Genomic DNA, 27341 nt, shown 5'->3' on the forward strand with positions numbered 1-27341 from the left:
TTGTATGCAACTTTCCTCCCTTGGTAACCGTGCACAAGCTCCCAGGTGAGCGGAGTTATTCCTTTCTAGATCTGTCGCTGCCCCGGATAAATGTAGTAATATCATGGGGCCCACAATGCACTACGAATGCCAAAAGACCGGTTTTACACCGTTCCCATTCAGTAATGACGGTCGTGTCGCAAATGGTCCGAGTATCCGGCACGTTGTTTCCAGTTGTCTCGCCGAAACGACATATGGAATTTGCAAATAGTATATCAAAAATAAAATATTAATAAAATTGGGGTGCAACACGAGGACTTCCCAGGAGGTCACCCATCCTAGTACTACTCTCGCCCAAGCACGCTTAACTTCGGAGTTCTGATGGGATCCGGTGCATTAGTGCTGGTATGATCGCACCCGTTTTCTTCTTGTTCGCTTTAATCTTTATGCACTCACTATCTTGCTCCCTTCCATTAATTCTTTCAGACTTGAAAAAACGGTGTATGCAACTTTCCTCCCTTGGTAACCGTGCACAAGCTCACAGGTGAGCGGAGTTATTCCTTTCTAGATCTGCCGCATCCCCGGATAAATGTAGTAATATCACGGGGCCCACAATGCACGACGAATGCCAAAAGCCCAGTTTTGCACCGTTCCCATTCAGTAATGATGGTCGTGCCTCGCACGTTATTTCCAGTTGTCTCGCCGAAACGACATATGGAATTTGCAAATAGTATATCAAAAATAAAATATTAATAAAATTGGGGTGCAACACGAGGACTTCCCAAGAGGTCACCCATCCTAGTACTACTCTCGCCCAAGCACGCTTAACTTCGAAGTTCTGATGGTATCCGGTGCATTAGTGCTGGTATGATCGCCCCGTTTGCTTCTTGTTCGCTTTAATCTTTATGCACTCACTATCTTGCTCCCCTCCATTAATTCTTTCAGACTTGAAAAAACGGTGTATGCAACTTTCCTCCCTTGGTAACCGTGCACAAGCTCCCAGGTGAGCGGAGTTATTCCTTTCTAGATCTGCCGCATCCTCGGATAAATGTAGTAATATCACGGGGCCCACAATGCACGACGAATGCCAAAAGCCCGGTTTTGCACCGTTCCCATTCAGTAATGACAGTCGTTCCGCAAATGGTCCGAGTATCCGGCACGTTGTTTCCTGTTGTCTCGCCGAAACGACATATGAAATTTGCCAATAGTATATCAAAAATAAAATATTAATAAAATTGGGGTGCAACACGAGGACTTCCCAGGAGGTCACGCATCCTAATACTACTCTCGCCCAAGCACGCTTAACTTCGGAGTTCTGATGGGATCCGGTGCATTAGTGCTGGTATGATCGCACCCGTTTTCTTCTTGTTCGCTTTAATCTTTATGCACTCACTATCTTGCTCCCCTCCATTAATTCTTTCAGACTTGAAAAAACGGTGTATGCAACTTTCCTCCCTTGGTAACCGAGCACAAGATCCCAGGTGAGCGGAGTTATTCCTTTCTAGATCTGCCGCATCCTCGGATAAATGTAGGAATATCGCGGGGCCCACAATGCACGACGAATGCCAAAAGCCCGGTTTTGCACCGTTCCCATTCAGTAATGACAGTCGTTCCGCAAATGGTCCAAGTATCCGGCACGTTGTTTCCAGTTGTCTCGCCGAAACGACATATGGAATTTGCAAATAGTATATCAAAAATAAAATATTAATAAAATTGGGGTGCAACACGAGGACTTCCCAGGAGGTCACCCATCCTAGTACTACTCTCGCCCAAGCACGCTTAACTTCGGAGTTCTGATGGGATACGGTGCATTAGTGCTGGTATGATCGCACCCGTTTTCTTCTTGTTCGCTTTAATCTTTATGCACTCACTATCTTGCTCCCCTCCATTAATTCTTTCAGACTTGAAAAAACGGTGTATGCAACTTTCCTCCCTTGGTAACCGTGCACAAGCTCCCAGGTGAGCGGAGTTATTCTTTTCTAGATCTGCCGCATCCCCGAATAAATGTAGTAATATCGCGGGGCCCACAATGCACGACGAATGCCAAAAGCCCGGTTTTGCACCATTCCCATTCAGTAATGACGGTCGTTCCGCAAATGGTCCGAGTATCCGGCACGTTGTTTCCAGTTGTGTCGCCGAAACAACATATGGAATTTGCAAATAGTATATCAAAAATAAAATATTAATAAAATTGGGGTGCAACACGAGGACTTCCCAGGAGGTCACCCATCCTAGTACTACTCTCGCCCAAGCACGCTTAACTTCGGAGTTCTGATGGGATCCGGTGCATTAGTGCTGGTATGATCGCACCCGTTTGCTTCTTGTTCGCTTTAATCTTTATGCACTCACTATCTTGCTCCCCTCCATTAATTCTTTCAGACTTGAAAAAACGTTGTATGCAACTTTCCTCCCTTGGTAACCGTGCACAAGCTCCCAGGTGAGCGGAGTTATTCCTTTCTAGATCTGTCGCTGCCCCGGATAAATGTAGTAATATCGTGGGGCCCACAATGCACTACGAATGCCAAAAGACCGGTTTTACACCGTTCCCATTCAGTAATGACGGTCGTGTCGCAAATGGTCCGAGTATCCGGCACGTTGTTTGCAGTTGTCTCGCCGAAACGACATATGGAATTTGCAAATAGTATATCAAAAATAAAATATTAATAAAATTGGGGTGCAACACGAGGACTTCCCAGGAGGTCACCCATCCTAGTACTACTCTCGCCCAAGCACGCTTAACTTCGGAGTTCTGATGGGATCCGGTGCATTAGTGCTGGTATGATCGCACCCGTTTTCTTCATGTTCGCTTTAATCTTTATGCACTCACTATCTTGCTCCCTTCCATTAATTCTTTCAGACTTGAAAAAACGGTGTATGCAACTTTCCTCCCTTGGTAACCGTGCACAAGCTCCCAGGTGAGCGGAGTTATTCCTTTCTAGATCTGCCGCATCCTCGGATAAATGTAGTAATATCACGGGGCCCACAATGCACGACGAATGCCAAAAGCCCGGTTTTGCACCGTTCCCATTCAGTAATGACAGTCGTTCCGCAAATGGTCCGAGTATCCGGCACGTTGTTTCCTGTTGTCTCGCCGAAACGACATATGAAATTTGCCAATAGTATATCAAAAATAAAATATTAATAAAATTGGGGTGCAACACGAGGACTTCCCAGGAGGTCACCCATCCTAATACTACTCTCGCCCAAGCACGCTTAACTTCGGAGTTCTGATGGGATCCGGTGCATTAGTGCTGGTATGATCGCACCCGTTTTCTTCTTGTTCGCTTTAATCTTTATGCACTCACTATCTTGCTCCCCTCCATTAATTCTTTCAGACTTGAAAAAACGGTGTATGCAACTTTCCTCCCTTGGTAACCGAGCACAAGCTCCCAGGTGAGCGGAGTTATTCCTTTCTAGATCTGCCGCATCCTCGGATAAATGTAGGAATATCGCGGGGCCCACAATGCACGACGAATGCCAAAAGCCCGGTTTTGCACCGTTCCCATTCAGTAATGACAGTCGTTCCGCAAATGGTCCAAGTATCCGGCACGTTGTTTCCTGTTGTCTCGCCGAAACGACATATGGAATTTGCAAATAGTATATCAAAAATAAAATATTAATAAAATTGGGGTGCAACACGAGGACTTCCCCGGAGGTCACCCATCCTAGTACTACTCTCGCCCAAGCCCGCTTAACTTCGGAGTTCTGATGGGATCCGGTGCATTAGTGCTGGTATGATCGCACCCGTTTTCTTCTTGTTCGCTTTAATCTTTATGCACTCACTATCTTGCTCCCCTCCATTAATTCTTTCAGACTTGAAAAAACGGTGTATGCAACTTTCCTCCCTTGGTAATCGTGCACAAGCTCCCAGGTGAGCGGAGTTATTCTTTTCTAGATCTGCCGCATCCCCGAATAAATGTAGTAATATCGCGGGGCCCACAATGCACGACGAATGCCAAAAGCCCGGTTTTGCACCATTCCCATTCAGTAATGACAGTCGTTCCGCAAATGGTCCGAGTATCCGGCACGTTGTTTCCAGTTGTGTCGCCGAAACGACATATGGAATTTGCAAATAGTATATCAAAAATAAAATATTAATAAAATTGGGGTGTAACACGAGGACTTCCCAGGAGGTCACCCATCCTAATACTACTCTCGCCCAAGCACGCTTAACTTCGGAGTTCTGATGGGATCCGGTGCATTAGTGCTGGTATGATCGCACCCGTTTGCTTCTTGTTCGCTTTAATCTTTATGCACTCACTATCTTGCTCCCCTCCATTAATTCTTTCAGATTTGAAAAAACGGTGTATGCAACTTTCCTCCCTTGGTAACCGTGCACAAGCTCCCAGGTGAGCGGAGTTATTCCTTTCTAGATCTGCCGCATCCTCGGATAAATGTAGTAATATCACGGGGCCCACAATGCACGACGAATGCCAAAAGCCCGGTTTTGCACCGTTCCCATTCAGTAATGACAGTCGTTCCGCAAATGGTCCGAGTATCCGGCACGTTGTTTCCAGTTGTCTCGCCGAAACGACATATGGAATTTGCAAATAGTATATCAAAAATAAAATATTAATAAAATTGGGGTGCAACACGAGGACTTCCCAGGAGGTCACCCATCCTAGTACTACTCTCGCCCAAGCACGCTTAACTTCGGAGTTCTGATGGGATCCGGTGCATTAGTGCGGGTATGATCGCACCCGTTTGCTTCTTGTTCGCTTTAATCTTTATGCACTAACTATCTTGCTCCCCTCCGTTAATTCTTTCAGACTTGAAAAAACGGTGTATGCAACTTTCCTCCCTTGGTAACCGTGCACAAGGTCCCAGGTGAGCGGAGTTATTCCTTTCTAGATCTGCCGCATCCCCGGATAAATGTAGTAATATCACGGGGCCCACAATGCACGACGAATGCCAAAAGCCCGGTTTTGCACCGTTCCCATTCAGTAATGACAGTCGTTCCGCAAATGGTCCGAGTATCCGGCACGTTGTTTCCAGTTGTCTCGTCGAAACGACATATGGAATTTGCAAATAGTATATCAAAAATAAAATATTAATAAAATTGGGGTGCAACACGAGGACTTCCCAGGAGGTCACCCATCCTAGTACTACTCTCGCCCAAGCACGCTTAACTTCGGAGTTCTGATGGGATACGGTGCATTAGTGCTGGTATGATCGCACCCGTTTTCTTCTTGTTCGCTTTAATCTTTATGCACTCACTATCTTGCTCCCCTCCATTAATTCTTTCAGACTTGAAAAAACGGTGTATGCAACTTTCCTCCCTTGGTAACCGTGCACAAGCTCCCAGGTGAGCGGAGTTATTCTTTTCTAGATCTGCCGCATCCCCGAATAAATGTAGTAATATCGCGGGGCCCACAATGCACGACGAATGCCAAAAGCCCGGTTTTGCACCATTCCCATTCAGTAATGACGGTCGTTCCGCAACTGGTCCGAGTATCCGGCACGTTGTTTCCAGTTGTGTCGCCGAAACGACATATGGAATTTGCAAATAATATATCAAAAATAAAATATTAATAAAATTGGGGTGCAACACGAGGACTTCCCAGGAGGTCACCCATCCTAGTACTACTCTCGCCCAAGCACGCTTAACTTCGGAGTTCTGATGGGATCCGGTGCATTAGTGCTGGTATGATCGCACCCGTTTGCTTTTTGTTCGCTTTAATCTTTATGCACTCACTATCTTGCTCCCCTCCATTAATTCTTTCAGACTTGAAAAAACGGTGTATGCAACTTTCCTCCCTTGGTAACCGTGCACAAGCTCCCAGGTGAGCGGAGTTATTCCTTTCTAGATCTGTCGCTGCCCCGGATAAATGTAGTAATATCGTGGGGCCCACAATGCACTACGAATGCCAAAAGACCGGTTTTACACCGTTCCCATTCAGTAATGACGGTCGTGTCGCAAATGGTCCGAGTATCCGGCACGTTGTTTCCAGTTGTCTCGCCGAAACGACATATGGAATTTGCAAATAGTATATCAAAAATAAAATATTAATAAAATTGGGGTGCAACACGAGGACTTCCCAGGAGGTCACCCATCCTAATACTACTCTCGCCCAAGCACGCTTAACTTCGGAGTTCTGATGGGATACGGTGCATTAGTGCTGGTATGATCGCACCCGTTTTCTTCTTGTTCGCTTTAATCTTTATGCACTCACTATCTTGCTCCCTTCCATTAATTCTTTCAGACTTGAAAAAACGGTGTATGCAACTTTCCTCCCTTTGTAACCGTGCACAAGCTCCCAGGTGAGCGGAGTTATTCCTTTCTAGATCTGCCGCATCCCCGGATAAATGTAGTAATATCACGGGGCCCACAATGCACGACGAATGCCAAAAGCCCAGTTTTGCACCGTTCCCATTCAGTAATGATGGTCGTGCCTCGCACGTTGTTTCCAGTTGTCTCGCCGAAACGACATATGGAATTTGCAAATAGTATATCAAAAATAAAATATTAATAAAATTGGGGTGCAACACGAGGACTTCCCAGGAGGTCACCCATCCTAATACTACTCTCGCCCAAGCACGCTTAACTTTGAAGTTCTGATGGGATCCGGTGCATTAGTGCTGGTATGATCGCACCCGTTTGCTTCTTGTTCGCTTTAATCTTTATGCACTCACTATCTTGCTCCCCTCCATTAATTCTTTCAGACTTGAAAAAACGGTGTATGCAACTTTCCTCCCTTGGTAACCGAGCACAAGATCCCAGGTGAGCGGAGTTATTCTTTTCTAGATCTGCCGCATCCGCGGATAAATGTAGTAATATCGCGGGGCCCACAATGCACGACGAATGCCAAAAGCCCGGTTTTGCACCATTCCCATTCAGTAATGACGGTCGTTCCGCAAATGGTCCGAGTATCCGGCACGTTGTTTCCAGTTGTCTCGCCGAAACAACATATGGAATTTGCAAATAGTATATCAAAAATAAAATATTAATAAAATTGGGGTGCAACACGAGGACTTCCCAGGAGGTCACCCATCCTAGTACTACTCTCGCCCAAGCACGCTTACCTTCGGAGTTCTGATGGGATCCGGTGCATTAGTGCTGGTATGATCGCACCCGTTTGCTTCTTGTTCGCTTTAATCTTTATGCACTCACTATCTTGCTCCCCTCCATTAATTCTTTCAGACTTGAAAAAACGTTGTATGCAACTTTCCTCCCTTGGTAACCGTGCACAAGCTCCCAGGTGAGCGGAGTTATTCCTTTCTAGATCTGTCGCTGCCCCGGATAAATGTAGTAATATCGTGGGGCCCACAATGCACTACGAATGCCAAAAGACCGGTTTTACACCGTTCCCATTCAGTAATGACGGTCGTGTCGCAAATGGTCCGAGTATCCGGCACGTTGTTTCCAGTTGTCTCGCCGAAACGACATATGGAATTTGCAAATAGTATATCAAAAATAAAATATTAATAAAATTGGGGTGCAACACGAGGACTTCCCAGGAGGTCACCCATCCTAGTACTACTCTCGCCCAAGCACGCTTAACTTCGGAGTTCTGATGGGATCCGGTGCATTAGTGCTGGTATGATCGCACCCGTTTTCTTCATGTTCGCTTTAATCTTTATGCACTCACTATCTTGCTCCCTTCCATTAATTCTTTCAGACTTGAAAAAACGGTGTATGCAACTTTCCTCCCTTGGTAACCGTGCACAAGCTCCCAGGTGAGCGGAGTTATTCCTTTCTAGATCTGCCGCATCCTCGGATAAATGTAGTAATATCACGGGGCCCACAATGCACGACGAATGCCAAAAGCCCGGTTTTGCACCGTTCCCATTCAGTAATGACAGTCGTTCCGCAAATGGTCCGAGTATCCGGCACGTTGTTTCCTGTTGTCTCGCCGAAACGACATATGAAATTTGCCAATAGTATATCAAAAATAAAATATTAATAAAATTGGGGTGCAACACGAGGACTTCCCAGGAGGTCACCCATCCTAATACTACTCTCGCCCAAGCACGCTTAACTTCGGAGTTCTGATGGGATCCGGTGCATTAGTGCTGGTATGATCGCACCAGTTTTCTTCTTGTTCGCTTTAATCTTTATGCACTCACTATCTTGCTCCCCTCCATTAATTCTTTCAGACTTGAAAAAACGGTGTATGCAACTTTCCTCCCTTGGTAACCGAGCACAAGATCCCAGGTGAGCGGAGTTATTCCTTTCTAGATCTGCCGCATCCTCGGATAAATGTAGGAATATCGCGGGGCCCATAATGCACGACGAATGCCAAAAGCCCGGTTTTGCACCGTTCCCATTCAGTAATGACAGTCGTTCCGCAAATGGTCCAAGTATCCGGCACGTTGTTTCCTGTTGTCTCGCCGAAACGACATATGGAATTTGCAAATAGTATATCAAAAATAAAATATTAATAAAATTGGGGTGCAACACGAGGACTTCCCAGGAGGTCACCCATCCTAGTACTACTCTCGCCCAAGCCCGCTTAACTTCGGAGTTCTGATGGGATCCGGTGCATTAGTGCTGGTATGATCGCACCCGTTTTCTTCTTGTTCGCTTTAATCTTTATGCACTCACTATCTTGCTCCCCTCCATTAATTCTTTCAGACTTGAAAAAACGGTGTATGCAACTTTCCTCCCTTGGTAACCGTGCACAAGCTCCCAGGTGAGCGGAGTTATTCTTTTCTAGATCTGCCGCATCCCCGAATAAATGTAGTAATATCGCGGGGCCCACAATGCACGACGAATGCCAAAAGCCCGGTTTTGCACCATTCCCATTCAGTAATGACAGTCGTTCCGCAAATGGTCCGAGTATCCGGCACGTTGTTTCCAGTTGTCTCGCCGAAACGACATATGGAATTTGCAAATAGTATATCAAAAATAAAATATTAATAAAATTGGGGTGCAACACGAGGACTTCCCAGGAGGTCACCCATCCTAATACTACTCTCGCCCAAGCACGCTTAACTTCGGAGTTCTGATGGGATCCGGTGCATTAGTGCTGGTATGATCGCACCCGTTTGCTTCTTGTTCGCTTTAATCTTTATGCACTCACTATCTTGCTCCCCTCCATTAATTCTTTCAGACTTGAAAAAACGGTGTATGCAACTTTCCTCCCTTGGTAACCGTGCACAAGCTCCCAGGTGAGCGGAGTTATTCCTTTCTAGATCTGCCGCATCCTCGGATAAATGTAGTAATATCACGGGGCCCACAATGCACGACGAATGCCAAAAGCCCGGTTTTGCACCGTTCCCATTCAGTAATGACAGTCGTTCCGCAAATGGTCCGAGTATCCGGCACGTTGTTTCCAGTTGTCTCGCCGAAACGACATATGGAATTTGCAAATAGTATATCAAAAATAAAATATTAATAAAATTGGGGTGCAACACGAGGACTTCCCAGGAGGTCACCCATCCTAGTACTACTCTCGCCCAAGCACGCTTAACTTCGGAGTTCTGATGGGATCCGGTGCATTAGTGCGGGTATGATCGCACCCGTTTGCTTCTTGTTCGCTTTAATCTTTATGCACTCACTATCTTGCTCCCCTCCGTTAATTCTTTCAGACTTGAAAAAACGGTGTATGCAACTTTCCTCCCTTGGTTACCGTGCACAAGGTCCCAGGTGAGCGGAGTTATTCCTTTCTAGATCTGCCGCATCCCCGGATAAATGTAGTAATATCACGGGGCCCACAATGCACGACGAATGCCAAAAGCCCGGTTTTGCACCGTTCCCATTCAGTAATGACAGTCGTTCCGCAAATGGTCCGAGTATCCGGCACGTTGTTTCCAGTTGTCTCGTCGAAACGACATATGGAATTTGCAAATAGTATATCAAAAATAAAATATTAATAAAATTGGGGTGCAACACGAGGACTTCCCAGGAGGTCACCCATCCTACTACTACTCTCGCCCAAGCACGCTTAACTTCGGAGTTCTGATGGGATACGGTGCATTAGTGCTGGTATGATCGCACCCGTTTTCTTCTTGTTCGCTTTAATCTTTATGCACTCACTATCTTGCTCCCCTCCATTAATTCTTTCAGACTTGAAAAAACGGTGTATGCAACTTTCCTCCCTTGGTAACCGTGCACAAGCTCCCAGGTGAGCGGAGTTATTCTTTTCTAGATCTGCCGCATCCCCGAATAAATGTAGTAATATCGCGGGGCCCACAATGCACGACGAATGCCAAAAGCCCGGTTTTGCACCATTCCCATTCAGTAATGACGGTCGTTCCGCAAATGGTCCGAGTATCCGGCACGTTGTTTCCAGTTGTGTCGCCGAAACGACATATGGAATTTGCAAATAATATATCAAAAATAAAATATTAATAAAATTGGGGTGCAACACGAGGACTTCCCAGGAGGTCACCCATCCTAGTACTACTCTCGCCCAAGCACGCTTAACTTCGGAGTTCTGATGGGATCCGGTGCATTAGTGCTGGTATGATCGCACCCGTTTGCTTCTTGTTCGCTTTAATCTTTATGCACTCACTATCTTGCTCCCCTCCATTAATTCTTTCAGACTTGAAAAAACGGTGTATGCAACTTTCCTCCCTTGGTAACCGTGCACAAGCTCCCAGGTGAGCGGAGTTATTCCTTTCTAGATCTGTCGCTGCCCCGGATAAATGTAGTAATATCGTGGGGCCCACAATGCACTACGAATGCCAAAAGACCGGTTTTACACCGTTCCCATTCAGTAATGACGGTCGTGTCGCAAATGGTCCGAGTATCCGGCACGTTGTTTCCAGTTGTCTCGCCGAAACGACATATGGAATTTGCAAATAGTATATCAAAAATAAAATATTAATAAAATTGGGGTGCAACACGAGGACTTCCCAGGAGGTCACCCATCCTAATACTACTCTCGCCCAAGCACGCTTAACTTCGGAGTTCTGATGGGATACGGTGCATTAGTGCTGGTATGATCGCACCCGTTTTCTTCTTGTTCGCTTTAATCTTTATGCACTCACTATCTTGCTCCCTTCCATTAATTCTTTCAGACTTGAAAAAACGGTGTATGCAACTTTCCTCCCTTTGTAACCGTGCACAAGCTCCCAGGTGAGCGGAGTTATTCCTTTCTAGATCTGCCGCATCCCCGGATAAATGTAGTAATATCACGGGGCCCACAATGCACGACGAATGCAAAAGCCCAGTTTTGCACCGTTCCCATTCAGTAATGATGGTCGTGCCTCGCACGTTGTTTCCAGTTGTCTCGCCGAAACGACATATGGAATTTGCAAATAGTATATCAAAAATAAAATATTAATAAAATTGGGGTGCAACACGAGGACTTCCCAGGAGGTCACCCATCCTAATACTACTCTCGCCCAAGCACGCTTAACTTCGAAGTTCTGATGGGATCCGGTGCATTAGTGCTGGTATGATCGCACCCGTTTGCTTCTTGTTCGCTTTAATCTTTATGCACTCACTATCTTGCTCCCCTCCATTAATTCTTTCAGACTTGAAAAAACGGTGTATGCAACTTTCCTCCCTTGATAACCGAGCACAAGATCCCAGGTGAGCGGAGTTATTCTTTTCTAGATCTGCCGCATCCGCGGATAAATGTAGTAATATCGCGGGGCCCACAATGCACGACGAATGCCAAAAGCCCGGTTTTGCACCGTTCCCATTCAGTAATGACGGTCGTTCCGCAAATGGTCCGAGTATCCGGCACGTTGTTTCCAGTTGTCTCGCCGAAACGACATATGGAATTTGCAAATAGTATATCAAAAATAAAATATTAATAAAATTGGGGTGCAACACGAGGACTTCCCAGGAGGTCACCCATCCTAGTACTACTCTCGCCCAAGCACGCTTAACTTCGGAGCTCTGATGGGATCCGGTGCATTAGTGCTGGTATGATCGCACCCGTTTGCTTCTTGTTCGCTTTAATCTTTATGCACTCACTATCTTGCTCCCCTCCATTAATTCTTTCAGACTTGAAAAAACGGTGTATGCAACTTTCCTCCCTTGGTAACCGTGCACAAGCTCCCAGGTGAGCGGAGTTATTCCTTTCTAGATCTGTCGCAGCCCCGGATAAATGTAGTAATATCGTGTGGCCCACAATGCACTACGAATGCCAAAAGACCGGTTTTGCACCGTTCCCATTCAGTAATGACGGTCGTGTCGCAAATGGTCCGAGTATCCGGCACGTTGTTTCCAGTTGTCTCGCCGAAACGACATATGGAATTTGCAAATAGTATATCAAAAATAAAATATTAATAAAATTGGGGTGCAACACGAGGACTTCCCAGGAGGTCACCCATCCTACTACTACTCTCGCCCAAGCACGCTTAACTTCGGAGTTCTGATGGGATCCGGTGCATTAGTGCTGGTATGATCGCACCCATTTTCTTCTTGTTCGCTTTAATCTTTATGCACTCACTATCTTGCTCCCCTCCATTAATTCTTTCAGACTTGAAAAAACGGTGTATGCAACTTTCCTCCCTTGGTAACCGTGCACAAGCTCCCAGGTGAGCGGAGTTATTCCTTTCTAGATCTGCCGCATCCTCGGATAAATGTAGTAATATCACGGGGCCCACAATGCACGACGAATGCCAAAAGCCCAGTTTTGCACCGTTCCCATTCAGTAATGACGGTCGTGCCGCAAATGGTCCGAGTATCTCGCACGTTGTTTCCAGTTGTCTCGCCGAAACAACATATGGAATTTGCAAATAGTATATCAAAAATAAAATATTAATAAAATTGGGGTGCAACACGAGGACTTCCCAGGAGGTCACCCATCCTAGTACTACTCTCGCCCAAGCACGCTTAACTTCGGAGTTCTGATGGGATCCGATGCATTAGTGCTGGTATGATCGCACCCGTTTTCTTCTTGTTCGCTTTAATCTTTATGCACTCACTATCTTGCTCCCCTCCATTAATACTTTCAGACTTGAAAAAACGGTGTATGCAACTTTCCTCCCTTGGTAACCGTGCACAAGCTCCCAGGTGAGCGGAGTTATTCTTTTCTAGATCTGCCGCATCCCCGAATAAATGTAGTAATATCGCGGGGCCCACAATGCACGACGAATGCCAAAAGCCCGGTTTTGCACCATTCCCATTCAGTAATGACGGTCGTTCCGCAAATGGTCCGAGTATCCGGCACGTTGTTTCCAGTTGTGTCGCCGAAACAACATATGGAATTTGCAAATAGTATATCAAAAATAAAATATTAATAAAATTGGGGTGCAACACGAGGACTTCCCAGGAGGTCACCCATCCTAGTACTACTCTCGCCCAAGCACGCTTAACTTCGGAGTTCTGATGGGAACCGGTGCATTAGTGCTGGTATGATCGCACCCGTTTGCTTCTTGTTCGCTTTAATCTTTATGCACTCACTATCTTGCTCCCCTCCATTAATTCTTTCAGACTTGAAAAAACGTTGTATGCAACTTTCCTCCCTTGGTAACCGTGCACAAGCTCCCAGGTGAGCGGAGTTATTCCTTTCTAGATCTGTCGCTGCCCCGGATAAATGTAGTAATATCGTGGGGCCCACAATGCACTAAGAATGCCAAAAGACCGGTTTTACACCGTTCCCATTCAGTAATGACGGTCGTGTCGCAAATGGTCCGAGTATCCGGCACGTTGTTTCCAGTTGTCTCGCCGAAACGACATATGGAATTTGCAAATAGTATATCAAAAATAAAATATTAATAAAATTGGGGTGCAACACGAGGACTTCCCAGGAGGTCACCCATCCTAGTACTACTCTCGCCCAAGCACGCTTAACTTCGGAGTTCTGATGGGATCCGGTGCATTAGTGCTGGTATGATCGCACCCGTTTTCTTCTTGTTCGCTTTAATCTTTATGCACTCACTATCTTGCTCCCCTCCATTAATTCTTTCAGACTTGAAAAAACGGTGTATGCAACTTTCCTCCCTTGGTAACCGAGCACAAGCTCCCAGGTGAGCGGAGTTATTCTTTTCTAGATCTGCCGCATCCGCGGATAAATGTAGTAATATCGCGGGGCCCACAATGCACGACGAATGCCAAAAGCCCGGTTTTGCACCGTTCCCATTCAGTAATGACGGTCGTTCCGCAAATGGTCCGAGTATCCGGCACGTTGTTTCCAGTTGTGTCGCCGAAACGACATATGGAATTTGCAAATAGTATATCAAAAATAAAATATTAATAAAATTGGGGTGCAACACGAGGACTTCCCAGGAGGTCACCCATCCTAGTACTACTCTCGCCCAAGCACGCTTAACTTCGGAGTTCTGATGGGATCCGGTGCATTAGTGCTGGTATGATCGCACCCGTTTGCTTCTTGTTCGCTTTAATCTTTATGCACTCACTATCTTGCTCCCCTCCATTAATTCTTTCAGACTTGAAAAAACGGTGTATGCAACTTTCCTCCCTTGGTAACCGTGCACAAGCTCCCAGGTGAGCGGAGTTATTCCTTTCTAGATCTGTCGCTGCCCCGGATAAATGTAGTAATATCGTGGGGCCCACAATGCACTACGAATGCCAAAAGACCGGTTTTGCACCGTTCCCATTCAGTAATGACGGTCGTGTCGCAAATGGTCCGAGTATCCGGCACGTTGTTTCCAGTTGTCTCGCCGAAACGACATATGGAATTTGCAAATAGTATATCAAAAATAAAATATTAATAAAATTGGGGTGCAACACGAGGACTTCCCAGGAGGTCACCCATCCTAGTACTACTCTCGCCCAAGCACGCTTAACTTCGGAGTTCTGATGGGATCCGGTGCATTAGTGCTGGTATGATCGCACCCATTTTCTTCTTGTTCGCTTTAATCTTTATGCACTCACTATCTTGCTCCCCTCCATTAATTCTTTCAGACTTGAAAAAACGGTGTATGCAACTTTCCTCCCTTGGTAACCGTGCACAAGCTCCCAGGTGAGCGGAGTTATTCCTTTCTAGATCTGCCGCATCCTCGGATAAATGTAGTAATATCACGGGGCCCACAATGCACGACGAATGCCAAAAGCCCAGTTTTGCACCGTTCCCATTCAGTAATGACGGTCGTGCCGCAAATGGTCCGAGTATCTCGCACGTTGTTTCCAGTTGTCTCGCCGAAACAACATATGGAATTTGCAAATAGTATATCAAAAATAAAATATTAATAAAATTGGGGTGCAACACGAGGACTTCCCAGGAGGTCACCCATCCTAGTACTACTCTCGCCCAAGCACGCTTAACTTCGGAGTTCTGATGGGATCAGATGCATTAGTGCTGGTATGATCGCACCCGTTTGCTTCTTGTTCGCTTTAATCTTTATGCACTCACTATCTTGCTCCCCTCCATTAATACTTTCAGACTTGAAAAAACGGTGTATGCAACTTTCCTCCCTTGGTAACCGTGCACAAGCTCCCAGGTGAGCGGAGTTATTCTTTTCTAGATCTGCCGCATCCCCGAATAAATGTAGTAATATCGCGGGGCCCACAATGCACGACGAATGCCAAAAGCCCGGTTTTGCACCATTCCCATTCAGTAATGACGGTCGTTCCGCAAATGGTCCGAGTATCCGGCACGTTGTTTCCAGTTGTCTCGCCGAAACAACATATGGAATTTGCAAATAGTATATCAAAAATAAAATATTAATAAAATTGGGGTGCAACACGAGGACTTCCCAGGAGGTCACCCATCCTACTACTACTCTCGCCCAAGCACGCTTAACTTCGGAGTTCTGATGGGATCCGGTGCATTAGTGCTGGTATGATCGCACCCGTTTGCTTCTTGTTCGCTTTAATCTTTATGCACTCACTATCTTGCTCCCCTCCATTAATTCTTTCAGACTTGAAAAAACGTTGTATGCAACTTTCCTCCCTTGGTAACCGTGCACAAGCTCCCAGGTGAGCGGAGTTATTCCTTTCTAGATCTGTCGCTGCCCCGGATAAATGTAGTAATATCGTGGGGCCCACAATGCACTACGAATGCCAAAAGACCGGTTTTACACCGTTCCTATTCAGTAATGACGGTCGTGTCGCAAATGGTCCGAGTATCCGGCACGTTGTTTCCAGTTGTCTCGCCGAAACGACATATGGAATTTGCAAATAGTATATCAAAAATAAAATATTAATAAAATTGGGGTGCAACACGAGGACTTCCCAGGAGGTCACCCATCCTAGTACTACTCTCGCCCAAGCACGCTTAACTTCGGAGTTCTGATGGGATACGGTGCATTAGTGCTGGTATGATCGCACCCGTTTTCTTCTTGTTCGCTTTAATCTTTATGCACTCACTATCTTGCTCCCCTCCATTAATTCTTTCAGACTTGAAAAAACGGTGTATGCAACTTTCCTCCCTTGGTAACCGTGCACAAGCTCCCAGGTGAGCGGAGTTATTCTTTTCTAGATCTGCCGCATCCCCGAATAAATGTAGTAATATCGCGGGGCCCACAATGCACGACGAATGCCAAAAGCCCGGTTTTGCACCATTCCCATTCAGTAATGACGGTCGTTCCGCAAATGGTCCGAGTATCCGGCACGTTGTTTCCAGTTGTGTCGCCGAAACAACATATGGAATTTGCAAATAGTATATCAAAAATAAAATATTAATAAAATTGGGGTGCAACACGAGGACTTCCCAGGAGGTCACCCATCCTAGTACTACTCTCGCCCAAGCACGCTTAACTTCGGAGTTCTGATGGGATCCGGTGCATTAGTGCTGGTATGATCGCACCCGTTTGCTTCTTGTTCGCTTTAATCTTTATGCACTCACTATCTTGCTCCCCTCCATTAATTCTTTCAGACTTGAAAAAACGTTGTATGCAACTTTCCTCCCTTGGTAACCGTGCACAAGCTCCCAGGTGAGCGGAGTTATTCCTTTCTAGATCTGTCGCTGCCCCGGATAAATGTAGTAATATCGTGGGGCCCACAATGCACTACGAATGCCAAAAGACCGGTTTTGCACCGTTCCCATTCAGTAATGACGGTCGTGTCGCAAATGGTCCGAGTATCCGGCACGTTGTTTCCAGTTGTCTCGCCGAAACGACATATGGAATTTGCAAATAGTATATCAAAAATAAAATATTAATAAAATTGGGGTGCAACACGAGGACTTCCCAGGAGGTCACCCATCCTAGTACTACTCTCGCCCAAGCACGCTTAACTTCGGAGTTCTGATGGGATCCGGTGCATTAGTGCTGGTATGATCGCACCCGTTTTCTTCATGTTCGCTTTAATCTTTATGCACTCACTATCTTGCTCCCTTCCATTAATTCTTTCAGACTTGAAAAAACGGTGTATGCAACTTTCCTCCCTTGGTAACCGTGCACAAGCTCCCAGGTGAGCGGAGTTATTCCTTTCTAGATCTGCCGCATCCTCGGATAAATGTAGTAATATCACGGGGCCCACAATGCACGACGAATGCCAAAAGCCCGGTTTTGCACCGTTCCCATTCAGTAATGACAGTCGTTCCGCAAATGGTCCGAGTATCCGGCACGTTGTTTCCTGTTGTCTCGCCGAAACGACATATGAAATTTGCCAATAGTATATCAAAAATAAAATATTAATAAAATTGGGGTGCAACACGAGGACTTCCCAGGAGGTCACCCATCCTAATACTACTCTCGCCCAAGCACGCTTAACTTCGGAGTTCTGATGGGATCCGGTGCATTAGTGCTGGTATGATCGCACCCGTTTTCTTCTTGTTCGCTTTAATCTTTATGCACTCACTATCTTGCTCCCCTCCATTAATTCTTTCAGACTTGAAAAAACGGTGTATGCACTTTCCTCCCTTGGTAACCGAGCACAAGCTCCCAGGTGAGCGGAGTTATTCCTTTCTAGATCTGCCGCATCCTCGGATAAATGTAGTAATATCGCGGGGCCCACAATGCACGACGAATGCCAAAAGCCCGGTTTTGCACCGTTCCCATTCAGTAATGACAGTCGTTCCGCAAATGGTCCAAGTATCCGGCACGTTGTTTCCTGTTGTCTCGCCGAAACGACATATGGAATTTGCAAATAGTATATCAAAAATAAAATATTAATAAAATTGGGGTGCAACACGAGGACTTCCCCGGAGGTCACCCATCCTAGTACTACTCTCGCCCAAGCCCGCTTAACTTCGGAGTTCTGATGGGATCCGGTGCATTAGTGCTGGTATGATCGCACCCGTTTTCTTCTTGTTCGCTTTAATCTTTATGCACTCACTATCTTGCTCCCCTCCATTAATTCTTTCAGACTTGAAAAAACGGTGTATGCAACTTTCCTCCCTTGGTAACCGTGCACAAGCTCCCAGGTGAGCGGAGTTATTCTTTTCTAGATCTGCCGCATCCCCTAATAAATGTAGTAATATCGCGGGGCCCACAATGCACGACGAATGCCAAAAGCCCGGTTTTGCACCATTCCCATTCAGTAATGACAGTCGTTCCGCAAATGGTCCGAGTATCCGGCACGTTGTTTCCAGTTGTCTCGCCGAAACGACATATGGAATTTGCAAATAGTATATCAAAAATAAAATATTAATAAAATTGGGGTGCAACACGAGGACTTCCCAGGAGGTCACCCATCCTAATACTACTCTCGCCCAAGCACGCTTAACTTCGGAGTTCTGATGGGATCCGGTGCATTAGTGCTGGTATGATCGCACCCGTTTGCTTCTTGTTCGCTTTAATCTTTATGCACTCACTATCTTGCTCCCCTCCATTAATTCTTTCAGACTTGAAAAAACGGTGTATGCAACTTTCCTCCCTTGGTAACCGTGCACAAGCTCCCAGGTGAGCGGAGTTATTCCTTTCTAGATCTGCCGCATCCTCGGATAAATGTAGTAATATCACGGGGCCCACAATGCACGACGAATGCCAAAAGCCCGGTTTTGCACCGTTCCCATTCAGTAATGACGGTCGTTCCGCAAATGGTCCGAGTATCCGGCACGTTGTTTCCAGTTGTCTCGCCGAAACGACATATGGAATTTGCAAATAGTATATCAAAAATAAAATATTAATAAAATTGGGGTGCAACACGAGGACTTCCCAGGAGGTCACCCATCCTAGTACTACTCTCGCCCAAGCACGCTTAACTTCGGAGTTCTGATGGGATCCGGTGCATTAGTGCGGGTATGATCGCACCCGTTTGCTTCTTGTTCGCTTTAATCTTTATGCACTAACTATCTTGCTCCCCTCCGTTAATTCTTTCAGACTTGAAAAAACGGTGTATGCAACTTTCCTCCCTTGGTTACCGTGCACAAGCTCCCAGGTGAGCGGAGTTATTCCTTTCTAGATCTGCCGCATCCCCGGATAAATGTAGTAATATCGCGGGGCCCACAATGCACGACGAATGCCAAAAGCCCGGTTTTCCACCGTTCCCATTCAGTAATGACAGTCGTTCCGCAAATGGTCCAAGTATCCGGCACGTTGTTTCCTGTTGTCTCGCCGAAACGACATTTGGAATTTGCAAATAGTATATCAAAAATAAAATATTAATAAAATTGGGGTGCAACACGAGGACTTCCCAGGAGGTCACCCATCCTAGTACTACTCTCGCCCAAACACGCTTAACTTCGGAGTTCTGATGGGATCCGGTGCATTAGTGCTGGTATGATCGCACCCGTTTTCTTCTTGTTCGCTTTAATCTTTATGCACTCACTATCTTGCTCCCCTCCATTAATTCTTTCAGACTTGAAAAAACGGTGTATGCAACTTTCCTCCCTTGGTAACCGTGCACAAGCTCCCAGGTGAGCGGAGTTATTCCTTTCTAGATCTGCCGCATCCTCGGATAAATGTAGTAATATCACGGGGCCCACAATGCACGACGAATGCCAAAAGCCCGGTTTTGCACCGTTCCCATTCAGTAATGACGGTCGTTCCGCAAATGGTCCGAGTATCCGGCACGTTGTTTCCAGTTGTCTCGTCGAAACGACATATGGAATTTGCAAATAGTATATCAAAAATAAAATATTAATAAAATTGGGGTGCAACACGAGGACTTCCCAGGAGGTCACCCATCCTAGTACTACTCTCGCCCAAGCACGCTTAACTTCGGAGTTCTGATGGGATACGGTGCATTAGTGCTGGTATGATCGCACCCGTTTTCTTCTTGTTCGCTTTAATCTTTATGCACTCACTATCTTGCTCCCCTCCATTAATTCTTTCAGACTTGAAAAAACGGTGTATGCAACTTTCCTCCCTTGGTAACCGTGCACAAGCTCCCAGGTGAGCGGAGTTATTCCTTTCTAGATCTGTCGCTGCCCCGGATAAATGTAGTAATATCGTGGGGCCCACAATGCACTACGAATGCCAAAAGACCGGTTTTGCACCGTTCCCATTCAGTAATGACGGTCGTGTCGCAAATGGTCCGAGTATCCGGCACGTTGTTTCCAGTTGTCTCGCCGAAACGACATATGGAATTTGCAAATAGTATATCAAAAATAAAATATTAATAAAATTGGGGTGCAACACGAGGACTTCCCAGGAGGTCACCCATCCTAATACTACTCTCGCCCAAGCACGCTTAACTTCGGAGTTCTGATGGGATACGGTGCATTAGTGCTGGTATGATCGCACCCGTTTTCTTCTTGTTCGCTTTAATCTTTATGCACTCACTATCTTGCTCCCTTCCATTAATTCTTTCAGACTTGAAAAAACGGTGTATGCAACTTTCCTCCCTTTGTAACCGTGCACAAGCTCCCAGGTGAGCGGAGTTATTCCTTTCTAGATCTGCCGCATCCCCGGATAAATGTAGTAATATCACGGGGCCCACAATGCACGACGAATGCCAAAAGCCCAGTTTTGCACCGTTCCCATTCAGTAATGACGGTCGTGCCTCGCACGTTGTTTCCAGTTGTCTCGCCGATACGACATATGGAATTTGCAAATAGTATATCAAAAATAAAATATTAATAAAATTGGGGTGCAACACGAGGACTTCCCAGGAGGTCACCCATCCTAATACTACTCTCGCCCAAGCACGCTTAACTTTGAAGTTCTGATGGGATCCGGTGCATTAGTGCTGGTATGATCGCACCCGTTTGCTTCTTGTTCGCTTTAATCTTTATGCACTCACTATCTTGCTCCCCTCCATTAATTCTTTCAGACTTGAAAAAACGGTGTATGCAACTTTCCTCCCTTGGTAACCGTGCACAAGCTCCCAGGTGAGCGGAGTTATTCCTTTCTAGATCTGCCGCATCCTCGGATAAATGTAGTAATATCACGGGGCCCACAATGCACGACGAATGCCAAAAGCCCGGTTTTGCACCGTTCCCATTCAGTAATGACAGTCGTTCCGCAAATGGTCCGAGTATCCGGCACGTTGTTTCCAGTTGTCTCGCCGAAACGACATATGAAATTTGCCAATAGTATATCAAAAATAAAATATTAATAAAATTGGGGTGCAACACGAGGACTTCCCAGGAGGTCACCCATCCTAGTACTACTCTCGCCCAAGCACGCTTAACTTCGGAGTTCTGATGGGATCCGGTGCATTAGTGCTGGTATGATCGCACCCGTTTTCTTCTTGTTCGCTTTAATCTTTATGCACTCACTATCTTGCTCCCCTCCATTAATTCTTTCAGACTTGAAAAAACGGTGTATGCAACTTTCCTCCCTTGGTAACCGTGCACAAGATCCCAAGTGAGCGGAGTTATTCCTTTCTAGATCTGCCGCATCCTCGGATAAATGTAGTAATATCGCGGGGCCCACAATGCACGACGAATGCCAAAAGCCCGGTTTTGCACCGTTCCCATTCAGTAATGACGGTCGTTCCGCAAATGGTCCGAGTATCCGGCACGTTGTTTCCAGTTGTCTCGCCGAAACGACATATGGAATTTGCAAATAGTATATCAAAAATAAAATATTAATAAAATTGGGGTGCAACACGAGGACTTCCCAGGAGGTCACCCATCCTAGTACTACTCTCGCCCAAGCACGCTTAACTTCGGAGTTCTGATGGGATCCGGTGCATTAGTGCTGGTATGATCGCACCCGTTTGCTTCTTGTTCGCTTTAATCTTTATGCACTCACTATCTTGCTCCCCTCCATTAATTCTTTCAGACTTGAAAAAACGGTGTATGCAACTTTCCTCCCTTGGTAACCGTGCACAAGCTCCCAGGTGAGCGGAGTTATTCCTTTCTAGATCTGCCGCATCCTCGGATAAATGTAGTAATATCACGGGGCCCACAATGCACGACGAATGCCAAAAGCCCAGTTTTGCACCGTTCCCATTCGGTAATGACGGTCGTGCCGCAAATGGTCCGAGTATCTCGCACGTTGTTTCCAGTTGTCTCGCCGAAACAACATATGGAATTTGCAAATAGTATATCAAAAATAAAATATTAATAAAATTGGGGTGCAACACGAGGACTTCCCAGGAGGTCACCCATCCTAGTACTACTCTCGCCCAAGCACGCTTAACTTCGGAGTTCTGATGGGATCCAGTGCATTAGTGCTGGTATGATCGCACCCGTTTGCTTCTTGTTCGCTTTAATCTTTATGCACTCACTATCTTGCTCCCCTCCATTAATTCTTTCAGACTTGAAAAAACGGTGTATGCAACTTTCCTCCCTTGGTAACCGTGCACAAGCTCCCAGGTGAGCGGAGTTATTCCTTTCTAGATCTGCCGCATCCTCGGATAAATGTAGTAATATCACGGGGCCCACAATGCACGACGAATGCCAAAAGCCCGGTTTTGCACCGTTCCCATTCAGTAATGACAGTCGTTCCGCAAATGGTCCGAGTATCCGGCACGTTGTTTCCAGTTGTCTCGCAGAAACGACATATGGAATTTGCAAATAGTATATCAAAAATAAAATATTAATAAAATTGGGGTGCAACACGAGGACTTCCCAGGAGGTCACTCATCCTAGTACTACTCTCGCCCAAGCACGCTTAACTTCGGAGTTCTGATGGGATCCGGTGCATTAGTGCTGGTATGATCGCACCCGTTTGCTTCTTGTTCGCTTTAATCTTTATGCACTAACTATCTTGCTCCCCTCCGTTATTTGTTTCAGACTTGAAAAAACGGTGTATGCAACTTTCCTCCCTTGGTTACCGTGCACAAGCTCCCAGGTGAGCGGAGTTATTCCTTTCTAGATCTGCCGCATCCCCGGATAAATGTAGTAATATCGCGGGGCCCACAATGCACGACGAATGCCAAAAGCCCGGTTTTGCACCGTTCCCATTCAGTAATGACAGTCGTTCCGCAAATGGTCCGAGTATCCGGCACGTTGTTTCCAGTTGTCTCGCCGAAACGACATATGGAATTTGCAAATAGTATATCAAAAATAAAATATTAATAAAATTGGAGTGCAACACGAGGACTTCCCAGGAGGTCACCCATCCTAGTACTACTCTCGCCCAAGCACGCTTAACTTCGAAGTTCTGATGGGATCCGGTGCATTAGTGCTGGTATGATCGCACCCGTTTGCTTCTTGTTCGCTTTAATCTTTATGCACTCACTATCTTGCTCCCCTCCATTAACTCTTTCAGACTTGAAAAAACGGTGTATGCAACTTTCCTCCCTTGGTAACCGTGCACAAGCTCCCAGGTGAGCGGAGTTATTCCTTTCTAGATCTGCCGCATCCTCGGATAAATGTAGTAATATCACGGGGCCCACAATGCACGACGAATGCCAAAAGCCCGGTTTTGCACCGTTCCCATTCAGTAATGACAGTCGTTCCGCAAATGGTCCGAGTATCCGGCACGTTGTTTCCTGTTGTCTCGCCGAAACGACATATGAAATTTGCCAATAGTATATCAAAAATAAAATATTAATAAAATTGGGGTGCAACACGAGGACTTCCCAGGAGGTCACCCATCCTAGTACTACTCTCGCCCAAGCACGCTTAACTTCGGAGTTCTGATGGGATCCGGTGCATTAGTGCTGGTATGATCGCACCCGTTTGCTTCTTGTTCGCTTTAATCTTTATGCACTCACTATCTTGCTCCCCTCCATTAATTCTTTCAGACTTGAAAAAACGGTGTATGCAACTTTCCTCCCTTGGTAACCGTGCACAAGCTCCCAGGTGAGCGGAGTTATTCCTTTCTAGATCTGCCGCATCCTCGGATAAATGTAGTAATATCACGGGGCCCACAATGCACGACGAATGCCAAAAGCCCGGTTTTGCACCGTTCCCATTCAGTAAGGACGGTCGTTCCGCAAATGGTCCGAGTATCCGGCACGTTGTTTCCAGTTGTCTCGCCGAAACGACATATGGAATTTGCAAATAGTATATCAAAAATAAAATATTAATAAAATTGGGGTGCAACACGAGGACTTCCCAGGAGGTCACCCATCCTAGTACTACTCTCGCCCAAGCACGCTTAACTTCGGAGTTCTGATGGGATCCGGTGCATTAGTGCTGGTATGATCGCACCCGTTTGCTTCTTGTTCGCTTTAATCTTTATGCACTCACTATCTTGCTCCCCTCCGTTATTTCTTTCAGACTTGAAAAAACGGTGTATGCAACTTTCCTCCCTTGGTTACCGTGCACAAGCTCCCAGGTGAGCGGAGTTATTCCTTTCTAGATCTGCCGCATCCCCGGATAAATGTAGTAATATCGCGGGGCCCACAATGCACGACGAATGCCAAAAGCCCGGTTTTGCACCGTTCCCATTCAGTAATGACAGTCGTTCCGCAAATGGTCCAAGTATCCGGCACGTTGTTTCCAGTTGTCTCGCCGAAACGACATATGGAATTTGCAAATAGTATATCAAAAATAAAATATTAATAAAATTGGAGTGCAACACGAGGACTTCCCAAGAGGTCACCCATCCTAGTACTACTCTCGCCCAAGCACGCTTAACTTCGGAGTTCTGATGGGATCCGGTGCATTAGTGCTGGTATGATCGCACCCGTTTGCTTCTTGTTCGCTTTAATCTTTATGCACTCACTATCTTGCTCCCCTCCGTTAATTCTTTCAGACTTGAAAAAACGGTGTATGCAACTTTCCTCCCTTGGTAACCGTGCACAAGCTCCCAGGTGAGCGGAGTTATTCTTTTCTAGATCTGCCGCATCCCCGAATAAATGTAGTAATATCGCGGGGCCCACAATGCACGACGAATGCCAAAAGCCCGGTTTTGCACCGTTCCCATTCAGTAATGACGGTCGTTCCGCAAATGGTCCGAGTATCCGGCACGTTGTTTCCAGTTGTGTCGCCGAAACGACATATGGAATTTGCAAATAGTATATCAAAAATAAAATATTAATAAAATTGGGGTGCAACACGAGGACTTCCCAGGAGGTCACCCATCCTAGTACTACTCTCGCCCAAGCACGCTTAACTTCGGAGTTCTGATGGGATCCGGTGCATTAGTGCTGGTATGATCGCACCCGTTTGCTTCTTGTTCGCTTTAATCTTTATGCACTCACTATCTTGCTCCCCTCCATTAATTCTTTCAGACTTGAAAAAACGGTGTATGCAACTTTCCTCCCTTGGTAACCGTGCACAAGCTCCCAGGTGAGCGGAGTTATTCCTTTCTAGATCTGTCGTTGCCCCGGATAAATGTAGTAATATCATGGGGCCCACAATGCACTACGAATGCCAAAAGACCGGTTTTGCACCGTTCCCATTCAGTAATGACGGTCGTGTCGCAAATGGTCCGAGTATCCGGCACGTTGTTTCCAGTTGTCTCGCCGAAACGACATATGGAATTTGCAAATAGTATATCAAAAATAAAATATTAATAAAATTGGGGTGCAACACGAGGACTTCCCAGGAGGTCACCCATCCTAATACTACTCTCGCCCAAGCACGCTTAACTTCGGAGTTCTGATGGGATACGGTGCATTAGTGCTGGTATGATCGCACCCGTTTTCTTCTTGTTCGCTTTAATCTTTATGCACTCACTATCTTGCTCCCTTCCATTAATTCTTTCAGACTTGAAAAAACGGTGTATGCAACTTTCCTCCCTTGGTAACCGTGCACAAGCTCCCAGGTGAGCGGAGTTATTCCTTTCTAGATCTGCCGCATCCCCGGATAAATGTAGTAATATCACGGGGCCCACAATGCACGACGAATGCCAAAAGCCCAGTTTTGCACCGTTCCCATTCAGTAATGATGGTCGTGCCTCGCACGTTGTTTCCAGTTGTCTCGCCGAAACGACATATGGAATTTGCAAATAGTATATCAAAAATAAAATATTAATAAAATTGGGGTGCAACACGAGGACTTCCCAGGAGGTCACCCATCCTAGTACTACTCTCGCCCAAGCACGCTTAACTTCGAAGTTCTGATGGGATCCGGTGCATTAGTGCTGGTATGATCGCACCCGTTTGCTTCTTGTTCGCTTTAATCTTTATGCACTCACTATCTTGCTCCCCTCCATTAATTCTTTCAGACTTGAAAAAACGGTGTATGCAACTTTCCTCCCTTGGTAACCGTGCACAAGCTCCCAGGTGAGCGGAGTTATTCCTTTCTAGATCTGCCGCATCCTCGGATAAATGTAGTAATATCACGGGGCCCACAATGCACGACGAATGCCAAAAGCCCGGTTTTGCACCGTTCCCATTCAGTAATGACAGTCGTTCCGCAAATGGTCCGAGTATCCGGCACGTTGTTTCCAGTTGTCTCGCCGAAACGACATATGAAATTTGCCAATAGTATATCAAAAATAAAATATTAATAAAATTGGGGTGCAACACGAGGACTTCCCAGGAGGTCACCCATCCTAGTACTACTCTCGCCCAAGCACGCTTAACTTCGGAGTTCTGATGGGATCCGGTGCATTAGTGCTGGTATGATCGCACCCGTTTTCTTCTTGTTCGCTTTAATCTTTATGCACTCACTATCTTGCTCCCCTCCATTAATTCTTTCAGACTTGAAAAAACGGTGTATGCAACTTTCCTCCCTTGGTAACCGTGCACAAGCTCCCAAGTGAGCGGAGTTATTCCTTTCTAGATCTGCCGCATCCTCGGATAAATGTAGTAATATCGCGGGGCCCACAATGCACGACGAATGCCAAAAGCCCGGTTTTGCACCGTTCCCATTCAGTAATGACGGTCGTTCCGCAAATGGTCCGAGTATCCGGCACGTTGTTTCCAGTTGTCTCGCCGAAACGACATATGGAATTTGCAAATAGTATATCAAAAATAAAATATTAATAAAATTGGGGTGCAACACGAGGACTTCCCAGGAGGTCACCCATCCTAGTACTACTCTCGCCCAAGCACGCTTAACTTCGGAGTTCTGATGGGATCCGGTGCATTAGTGCTGGTATGATCGCACCCGTTTTCTTCTTGTTCGCTTTAATCTTTATGCACTCACTATTTGCTCCCCTCCATTAATTCTTTCAGACTTGAAAAAACGGTGTATGCAACTTTCCTCCCTTGGTAACCGTGCACAAGCTCCCAGGTGAGCGGAGTTATTCCTTTCTAGATCTGCCGCATCCTCGGATAAATGTAGTAATATCACGGGGCCCACAATGCACGACGAATGCCAAAAGCCCAGTTTTGCACCGTTCCCATTCAGTAATGACGGTCGTGCCGCAAATGGTCC

The 27341-nt window shown here is 46.1% G+C and overlaps 56 non-coding genes and 1 pseudogene across 56 annotated transcripts; all 57 read right to left on the reverse strand.

Annotated features, from left to right (window-relative positions):
• Positions 1–279: 279 nt before the first annotated feature.
• LOC148860090 (5S ribosomal RNA) lies at positions 280–398 on the reverse strand. The gene has a single exon (XR_016095493.1). It is a non-coding gene; the product is annotated as a 5S ribosomal RNA (ribosomal RNA).
• A 341-nt stretch (positions 399–739) lies between these two features.
• Positions 740–858, reverse strand: LOC148860091 (5S ribosomal RNA; annotated as a pseudogene).
• A 358-nt stretch (positions 859–1216) lies between these two features.
• Positions 1217–1335, reverse strand: LOC148860092 (5S ribosomal RNA). The gene has a single exon (XR_016097337.1). It is a non-coding gene; the product is annotated as a 5S ribosomal RNA (ribosomal RNA).
• Positions 1336–1694: 359 nt separating this feature from the next.
• On the reverse strand, positions 1695–1813 carry LOC148860093 (5S ribosomal RNA). Its single transcript, XR_016096712.1, has one exon. It is a non-coding gene; the product is annotated as a 5S ribosomal RNA (ribosomal RNA).
• A 359-nt stretch (positions 1814–2172) lies between these two features.
• LOC148860094 (5S ribosomal RNA) lies at positions 2173–2291 on the reverse strand. Its single transcript, XR_016095494.1, has one exon. It is a non-coding gene; the product is annotated as a 5S ribosomal RNA (ribosomal RNA).
• Positions 2292–2650: 359 nt separating this feature from the next.
• LOC148860095 (5S ribosomal RNA) lies at positions 2651–2769 on the reverse strand. The gene has a single exon (XR_016095495.1). It is a non-coding gene; the product is annotated as a 5S ribosomal RNA (ribosomal RNA).
• A 359-nt stretch (positions 2770–3128) lies between these two features.
• LOC148860096 (5S ribosomal RNA) lies at positions 3129–3247 on the reverse strand. The gene has a single exon (XR_016095864.1). It is a non-coding gene; the product is annotated as a 5S ribosomal RNA (ribosomal RNA).
• A 359-nt stretch (positions 3248–3606) lies between these two features.
• On the reverse strand, positions 3607–3725 carry LOC148860097 (5S ribosomal RNA). Its single transcript, XR_016096694.1, has one exon. It is a non-coding gene; the product is annotated as a 5S ribosomal RNA (ribosomal RNA).
• A 359-nt stretch (positions 3726–4084) lies between these two features.
• Positions 4085–4203, reverse strand: LOC148860098 (5S ribosomal RNA). Its single transcript, XR_016096955.1, has one exon. It is a non-coding gene; the product is annotated as a 5S ribosomal RNA (ribosomal RNA).
• Positions 4204–4562: 359 nt separating this feature from the next.
• On the reverse strand, positions 4563–4681 carry LOC148860099 (5S ribosomal RNA). The gene has a single exon (XR_016095730.1). It is a non-coding gene; the product is annotated as a 5S ribosomal RNA (ribosomal RNA).
• Positions 4682–5040: 359 nt separating this feature from the next.
• On the reverse strand, positions 5041–5159 carry LOC148860100 (5S ribosomal RNA). The gene has a single exon (XR_016096713.1). It is a non-coding gene; the product is annotated as a 5S ribosomal RNA (ribosomal RNA).
• A 359-nt stretch (positions 5160–5518) lies between these two features.
• On the reverse strand, positions 5519–5637 carry LOC148860101 (5S ribosomal RNA). The gene has a single exon (XR_016095498.1). It is a non-coding gene; the product is annotated as a 5S ribosomal RNA (ribosomal RNA).
• Positions 5638–5996: 359 nt separating this feature from the next.
• LOC148860102 (5S ribosomal RNA) lies at positions 5997–6115 on the reverse strand. The gene has a single exon (XR_016097340.1). It is a non-coding gene; the product is annotated as a 5S ribosomal RNA (ribosomal RNA).
• Positions 6116–6456: 341 nt separating this feature from the next.
• LOC148860103 (5S ribosomal RNA) lies at positions 6457–6575 on the reverse strand. The gene has a single exon (XR_016097483.1). It is a non-coding gene; the product is annotated as a 5S ribosomal RNA (ribosomal RNA).
• Positions 6576–6934: 359 nt separating this feature from the next.
• Positions 6935–7053, reverse strand: LOC148860104 (5S ribosomal RNA). Its single transcript, XR_016096018.1, has one exon. It is a non-coding gene; the product is annotated as a 5S ribosomal RNA (ribosomal RNA).
• Positions 7054–7412: 359 nt separating this feature from the next.
• LOC148860105 (5S ribosomal RNA) lies at positions 7413–7531 on the reverse strand. Its single transcript, XR_016095499.1, has one exon. It is a non-coding gene; the product is annotated as a 5S ribosomal RNA (ribosomal RNA).
• A 359-nt stretch (positions 7532–7890) lies between these two features.
• LOC148860106 (5S ribosomal RNA) lies at positions 7891–8009 on the reverse strand. Its single transcript, XR_016096571.1, has one exon. It is a non-coding gene; the product is annotated as a 5S ribosomal RNA (ribosomal RNA).
• Positions 8010–8368: 359 nt separating this feature from the next.
• LOC148860107 (5S ribosomal RNA) lies at positions 8369–8487 on the reverse strand. The gene has a single exon (XR_016096212.1). It is a non-coding gene; the product is annotated as a 5S ribosomal RNA (ribosomal RNA).
• Positions 8488–8846: 359 nt separating this feature from the next.
• On the reverse strand, positions 8847–8965 carry LOC148860108 (5S ribosomal RNA). Its single transcript, XR_016095865.1, has one exon. It is a non-coding gene; the product is annotated as a 5S ribosomal RNA (ribosomal RNA).
• Positions 8966–9324: 359 nt separating this feature from the next.
• LOC148860109 (5S ribosomal RNA) lies at positions 9325–9443 on the reverse strand. The gene has a single exon (XR_016095731.1). It is a non-coding gene; the product is annotated as a 5S ribosomal RNA (ribosomal RNA).
• A 359-nt stretch (positions 9444–9802) lies between these two features.
• Positions 9803–9921, reverse strand: LOC148860110 (5S ribosomal RNA). The gene has a single exon (XR_016097252.1). It is a non-coding gene; the product is annotated as a 5S ribosomal RNA (ribosomal RNA).
• Positions 9922–10280: 359 nt separating this feature from the next.
• Positions 10281–10399, reverse strand: LOC148860111 (5S ribosomal RNA). The gene has a single exon (XR_016095500.1). It is a non-coding gene; the product is annotated as a 5S ribosomal RNA (ribosomal RNA).
• A 359-nt stretch (positions 10400–10758) lies between these two features.
• On the reverse strand, positions 10759–10877 carry LOC148860112 (5S ribosomal RNA). The gene has a single exon (XR_016097341.1). It is a non-coding gene; the product is annotated as a 5S ribosomal RNA (ribosomal RNA).
• A 340-nt stretch (positions 10878–11217) lies between these two features.
• Positions 11218–11336, reverse strand: LOC148860113 (5S ribosomal RNA). Its single transcript, XR_016096638.1, has one exon. It is a non-coding gene; the product is annotated as a 5S ribosomal RNA (ribosomal RNA).
• Positions 11337–11695: 359 nt separating this feature from the next.
• LOC148860114 (5S ribosomal RNA) lies at positions 11696–11814 on the reverse strand. The gene has a single exon (XR_016095901.1). It is a non-coding gene; the product is annotated as a 5S ribosomal RNA (ribosomal RNA).
• Positions 11815–12173: 359 nt separating this feature from the next.
• Positions 12174–12292, reverse strand: LOC148860115 (5S ribosomal RNA). The gene has a single exon (XR_016095786.1). It is a non-coding gene; the product is annotated as a 5S ribosomal RNA (ribosomal RNA).
• Positions 12293–12651: 359 nt separating this feature from the next.
• LOC148860116 (5S ribosomal RNA) lies at positions 12652–12770 on the reverse strand. Its single transcript, XR_016096093.1, has one exon. It is a non-coding gene; the product is annotated as a 5S ribosomal RNA (ribosomal RNA).
• A 359-nt stretch (positions 12771–13129) lies between these two features.
• Positions 13130–13248, reverse strand: LOC148860117 (5S ribosomal RNA). The gene has a single exon (XR_016096420.1). It is a non-coding gene; the product is annotated as a 5S ribosomal RNA (ribosomal RNA).
• Positions 13249–13607: 359 nt separating this feature from the next.
• LOC148860118 (5S ribosomal RNA) lies at positions 13608–13726 on the reverse strand. The gene has a single exon (XR_016095501.1). It is a non-coding gene; the product is annotated as a 5S ribosomal RNA (ribosomal RNA).
• Positions 13727–14085: 359 nt separating this feature from the next.
• Positions 14086–14204, reverse strand: LOC148860119 (5S ribosomal RNA). Its single transcript, XR_016095503.1, has one exon. It is a non-coding gene; the product is annotated as a 5S ribosomal RNA (ribosomal RNA).
• Positions 14205–14563: 359 nt separating this feature from the next.
• On the reverse strand, positions 14564–14682 carry LOC148860120 (5S ribosomal RNA). The gene has a single exon (XR_016095504.1). It is a non-coding gene; the product is annotated as a 5S ribosomal RNA (ribosomal RNA).
• Positions 14683–15041: 359 nt separating this feature from the next.
• Positions 15042–15160, reverse strand: LOC148860121 (5S ribosomal RNA). The gene has a single exon (XR_016097071.1). It is a non-coding gene; the product is annotated as a 5S ribosomal RNA (ribosomal RNA).
• A 359-nt stretch (positions 15161–15519) lies between these two features.
• LOC148860122 (5S ribosomal RNA) lies at positions 15520–15638 on the reverse strand. The gene has a single exon (XR_016095787.1). It is a non-coding gene; the product is annotated as a 5S ribosomal RNA (ribosomal RNA).
• A 359-nt stretch (positions 15639–15997) lies between these two features.
• Positions 15998–16116, reverse strand: LOC148860123 (5S ribosomal RNA). Its single transcript, XR_016096714.1, has one exon. It is a non-coding gene; the product is annotated as a 5S ribosomal RNA (ribosomal RNA).
• A 359-nt stretch (positions 16117–16475) lies between these two features.
• On the reverse strand, positions 16476–16594 carry LOC148860124 (5S ribosomal RNA). Its single transcript, XR_016095505.1, has one exon. It is a non-coding gene; the product is annotated as a 5S ribosomal RNA (ribosomal RNA).
• A 359-nt stretch (positions 16595–16953) lies between these two features.
• Positions 16954–17072, reverse strand: LOC148860125 (5S ribosomal RNA). Its single transcript, XR_016095506.1, has one exon. It is a non-coding gene; the product is annotated as a 5S ribosomal RNA (ribosomal RNA).
• Positions 17073–17431: 359 nt separating this feature from the next.
• LOC148860126 (5S ribosomal RNA) lies at positions 17432–17550 on the reverse strand. The gene has a single exon (XR_016095867.1). It is a non-coding gene; the product is annotated as a 5S ribosomal RNA (ribosomal RNA).
• A 358-nt stretch (positions 17551–17908) lies between these two features.
• On the reverse strand, positions 17909–18027 carry LOC148860127 (5S ribosomal RNA). The gene has a single exon (XR_016096695.1). It is a non-coding gene; the product is annotated as a 5S ribosomal RNA (ribosomal RNA).
• A 359-nt stretch (positions 18028–18386) lies between these two features.
• LOC148860128 (5S ribosomal RNA) lies at positions 18387–18505 on the reverse strand. The gene has a single exon (XR_016095868.1). It is a non-coding gene; the product is annotated as a 5S ribosomal RNA (ribosomal RNA).
• Positions 18506–18864: 359 nt separating this feature from the next.
• Positions 18865–18983, reverse strand: LOC148860129 (5S ribosomal RNA). Its single transcript, XR_016095733.1, has one exon. It is a non-coding gene; the product is annotated as a 5S ribosomal RNA (ribosomal RNA).
• A 359-nt stretch (positions 18984–19342) lies between these two features.
• Positions 19343–19461, reverse strand: LOC148860130 (5S ribosomal RNA). The gene has a single exon (XR_016095773.1). It is a non-coding gene; the product is annotated as a 5S ribosomal RNA (ribosomal RNA).
• A 359-nt stretch (positions 19462–19820) lies between these two features.
• Positions 19821–19939, reverse strand: LOC148860131 (5S ribosomal RNA). Its single transcript, XR_016096715.1, has one exon. It is a non-coding gene; the product is annotated as a 5S ribosomal RNA (ribosomal RNA).
• Positions 19940–20298: 359 nt separating this feature from the next.
• LOC148860132 (5S ribosomal RNA) lies at positions 20299–20417 on the reverse strand. Its single transcript, XR_016097342.1, has one exon. It is a non-coding gene; the product is annotated as a 5S ribosomal RNA (ribosomal RNA).
• Positions 20418–20758: 341 nt separating this feature from the next.
• LOC148860133 (5S ribosomal RNA) lies at positions 20759–20877 on the reverse strand. Its single transcript, XR_016097484.1, has one exon. It is a non-coding gene; the product is annotated as a 5S ribosomal RNA (ribosomal RNA).
• Positions 20878–21236: 359 nt separating this feature from the next.
• LOC148860134 (5S ribosomal RNA) lies at positions 21237–21355 on the reverse strand. Its single transcript, XR_016095507.1, has one exon. It is a non-coding gene; the product is annotated as a 5S ribosomal RNA (ribosomal RNA).
• Positions 21356–21714: 359 nt separating this feature from the next.
• LOC148860135 (5S ribosomal RNA) lies at positions 21715–21833 on the reverse strand. Its single transcript, XR_016095509.1, has one exon. It is a non-coding gene; the product is annotated as a 5S ribosomal RNA (ribosomal RNA).
• Positions 21834–22192: 359 nt separating this feature from the next.
• On the reverse strand, positions 22193–22311 carry LOC148860136 (5S ribosomal RNA). The gene has a single exon (XR_016095909.1). It is a non-coding gene; the product is annotated as a 5S ribosomal RNA (ribosomal RNA).
• A 359-nt stretch (positions 22312–22670) lies between these two features.
• LOC148860137 (5S ribosomal RNA) lies at positions 22671–22789 on the reverse strand. The gene has a single exon (XR_016096454.1). It is a non-coding gene; the product is annotated as a 5S ribosomal RNA (ribosomal RNA).
• A 359-nt stretch (positions 22790–23148) lies between these two features.
• Positions 23149–23267, reverse strand: LOC148860138 (5S ribosomal RNA). The gene has a single exon (XR_016096232.1). It is a non-coding gene; the product is annotated as a 5S ribosomal RNA (ribosomal RNA).
• Positions 23268–23626: 359 nt separating this feature from the next.
• LOC148860139 (5S ribosomal RNA) lies at positions 23627–23745 on the reverse strand. Its single transcript, XR_016095511.1, has one exon. It is a non-coding gene; the product is annotated as a 5S ribosomal RNA (ribosomal RNA).
• Positions 23746–24104: 359 nt separating this feature from the next.
• LOC148860140 (5S ribosomal RNA) lies at positions 24105–24223 on the reverse strand. Its single transcript, XR_016095512.1, has one exon. It is a non-coding gene; the product is annotated as a 5S ribosomal RNA (ribosomal RNA).
• A 359-nt stretch (positions 24224–24582) lies between these two features.
• LOC148860141 (5S ribosomal RNA) lies at positions 24583–24701 on the reverse strand. The gene has a single exon (XR_016095702.1). It is a non-coding gene; the product is annotated as a 5S ribosomal RNA (ribosomal RNA).
• A 359-nt stretch (positions 24702–25060) lies between these two features.
• On the reverse strand, positions 25061–25179 carry LOC148860142 (5S ribosomal RNA). The gene has a single exon (XR_016095513.1). It is a non-coding gene; the product is annotated as a 5S ribosomal RNA (ribosomal RNA).
• Positions 25180–25538: 359 nt separating this feature from the next.
• Positions 25539–25657, reverse strand: LOC148860143 (5S ribosomal RNA). Its single transcript, XR_016097343.1, has one exon. It is a non-coding gene; the product is annotated as a 5S ribosomal RNA (ribosomal RNA).
• Positions 25658–25998: 341 nt separating this feature from the next.
• LOC148860144 (5S ribosomal RNA) lies at positions 25999–26117 on the reverse strand. Its single transcript, XR_016096083.1, has one exon. It is a non-coding gene; the product is annotated as a 5S ribosomal RNA (ribosomal RNA).
• Positions 26118–26476: 359 nt separating this feature from the next.
• LOC148860145 (5S ribosomal RNA) lies at positions 26477–26595 on the reverse strand. Its single transcript, XR_016095515.1, has one exon. It is a non-coding gene; the product is annotated as a 5S ribosomal RNA (ribosomal RNA).
• A 359-nt stretch (positions 26596–26954) lies between these two features.
• On the reverse strand, positions 26955–27073 carry LOC148860146 (5S ribosomal RNA). The gene has a single exon (XR_016095516.1). It is a non-coding gene; the product is annotated as a 5S ribosomal RNA (ribosomal RNA).
• Between the last annotated feature and the right edge of the window lie 268 nt (positions 27074–27341).

This window comes from Nelumbo lutea, chromosome 4, assembly GCF_056320005.1.
Source record: "Nelumbo lutea isolate HS-2025 chromosome 4, American lotus-T2T, whole genome shotgun sequence".
Lineage (NCBI taxonomy): Eukaryota > Viridiplantae > Streptophyta > Magnoliopsida > Proteales > Nelumbonaceae > Nelumbo > Nelumbo lutea.